This window comes from Berghia stephanieae, chromosome 13 (genome assembly GCF_034508935.2).
Source record: "Berghia stephanieae isolate SIO BIC M18660-M18661 chromosome 13, UCSD_Bste_1.3, whole genome shotgun sequence".
NCBI lineage: Eukaryota > Metazoa > Mollusca > Gastropoda > Nudibranchia > Aeolidiidae > Berghia > Berghia stephanieae.
Genome location: NC_088372.1, coordinates 13,440,023 through 13,442,522, shown reverse-complemented (window position 1 = coordinate 13,442,522; position 2,500 = coordinate 13,440,023). Strand labels below are relative to the sequence as shown.

The 2,500-nt window shown below is 36.7% G+C and overlaps 1 protein-coding gene across 1 annotated transcript in view; it reads right to left on the bottom strand.

The window, feature by feature from the left end:
* The window catches only part of LOC144959205 (C-type lectin mannose-binding isoform-like), a 23,934-nt gene that overhangs the window by 13,491 nt on the left and 7,943 nt on the right, over positions 1 to 2,500 (bottom strand). The window lies entirely within an intron of this gene.

Sequence of the window (2,500 nt, the reverse complement as noted above, 5' to 3'; positions counted from 1 at the left end):
TAAATTTGGATATTTCATTCCAGTGGCATCTTTGTATTTTTCGACGGTTAGAATATCTTGTCTTAGTATATTAATGTGTCGTTTTTGCTCTTGTTTCGAAGTCTTAATCATCTTCAGCTTGAATGGAGGACCACATTTTATAGGTCCACGTTCCCTGTTGCAATCTGCGTCAGGAATAGTTTTTAATTTAAAACAGTTCTTCAATTTTTGTGGAGTTAATATGTATTCAATTTGATTTTTGTAGCGACTTTCTGGATTTATCCATGTCCATTTTCTTCTGTCATGTTGTTTGAACCACACGCTTGTAATGAAGTAGCCTTCTTATCTGCACCAGTCTATCAGTAGTTCTCCTCTCTCATTTCGTATTCCTAAGCCATGAGGTACCGTCAACTGGGGCTACTTAGGCCACCCGAGGTGACTTAGGCCACTTACTGAAAACAGATTGCTTATTTTAAAAGATAAATTACATGTAGCTTTTATCTTTTAAATAATTAGAACCTAATAGATCTAATAAGCGCTCATGAATTTAACTTTTTTTAAAGCAACCTTTTTTATTCTACTAAGTGGCCTCAGTAACCCCGGTTGACGTTAAACAAGGTTCTCCACTGTTTCCTCGCCAACTGTTACTTTGGTGTTAAAATTTCCCAAGATTATATTTATTTCATGGTTTTTGCAATGCTTTTTCACCCTTCTTCAGCCAACCACAACAAAAAAACAACAACGACAAAAAAAAAAAACAAAAAAAAAAACAATAAAGACATAAATACATTACCAAATTCCAGATAGACGACACAGATATATCTTTGAGCTCGAAGCGTTCCGTGTCTGGTACTTTGTTTTGTTTTTGCTTTTTTGGAACTGTTATATTCATCTCTTCGCTTTCTGATGTTGGAAAGTACACTTGTATGAGATTTAGATCGAACGGTTTCCCTTTCAGTTTCACTTGTATTGTCCAGTACCCAAGAACGGATTTCGCTATGCGCTTGTCCAGAATCACACCGTAGCCATCGTTATGTTATAGCCTGACACTGGAATCCAACAGGACTGGCAGTTTGACGTCATTATTGGGCTTTTGCACCGCCTCGTGAGTTGACGTTAGTAGTGCTCATGGAAACAAGTCATTTCATTGGTTGAACTATTGAATACAACTCACGATTTGTTTTCTTTTGTGGAAAAAGACTGGCATTTTGACGTTTAGTCAATATTCATTTTAGTCAGTGTCAGGCCATAACTTCACGAAGGCCACGATCACACCCACTCCTCTTTCATGCTTTGTGTCTCCTGAGTGGATCGTTTCATGTTCATCATCTATGCTAACTAGACACCTGGGATTTTAAGGTTGTATTTCTTCATATCTTGAATTACGTTTTCAACTTTCCCTAATTGAATTCAGTTAATATAATCTGTAAAAACCACATTCACACCCAGGGTACGACACTTAATTGGTTTAACACAACGCGAAAAATAAACTGTATAAGTGAAAAGAAGGCTTTGAAATGTGCAACGCATTTCAATATAAAGATCTGATCAAGTGTGAATGGAAGGTGCCAAACAAAGCAAGAAAGAAAAATAGAAGAAAAAAAAACCATCACCAAAAAATCAGTCTAACCCGTCGCTAAGGAGATTAACTTTTTAAGGTGTTTTTTTTTTGTTTGTTTCTTGTCTTTTTCTTTCTGGCTTTGTCTGGTACCTTCCATACAAACTTGTTCAGATCTGTATCTTACACTAATCCCTGCTCACCTAGTTTCTTAACTCTATTCAACTCTTGTTTGAGTGTAATCAAGCTGGAACAGCGGCGAAGGGAATCGAGTTTCATTGAAGTTTACCATAAATAATTTATTGGTGAAACACGTTAAGTGTTAGGTGTATAGCAACAATCAATAGTTAACCGATTGATTGATGAAGAAATACGTTTCGATAAAGATTAAAGACTGACGATTGCATGCGCACACTCTATTGTGTCCAATCGCAGAATTGGACGTCAAGAATAACTAGTTCAACATTTACAATTGGAAGCAGAAGTCGTGACGTCACGCCTACCTTTCTTCTGGTTCCAAACTTAATGGAAGTGTGTAACAGGTCATCCAGACAACGCGTAAACAACGAATAGGTTCAAATTAAGAAAACTTGGTTAATTTCTTAATTTGATATTTTCAAAAAAAAATATATCGGAGCAACTCAAATGTCTTCGTCCTCGTCCTCTCCTGTTCAATGTATGTGTTGTTTGATGCAAGCGTGTGTTCAATGTATTTGTTGTTTGATGCAAGGGTCGTGTTCAATGTATGTGTTGTTTGATGCTATCGTGTGTTCAATGTATTTGTTGTTTGATGCAAGCGTGTGTTCAATGTATTTGTTGTTTGATGCAAGCGTGTGTTCAATGTATGTGTTGTTTGATGCAAGCGAGGGTTCAATGTATGTGTTGTTTGATGCAAGCGAGGGTTCACATCTTAAAACGGGTACCCTTGTGAAGAATATAGGTACCTATTAAAATCTGTCCCAA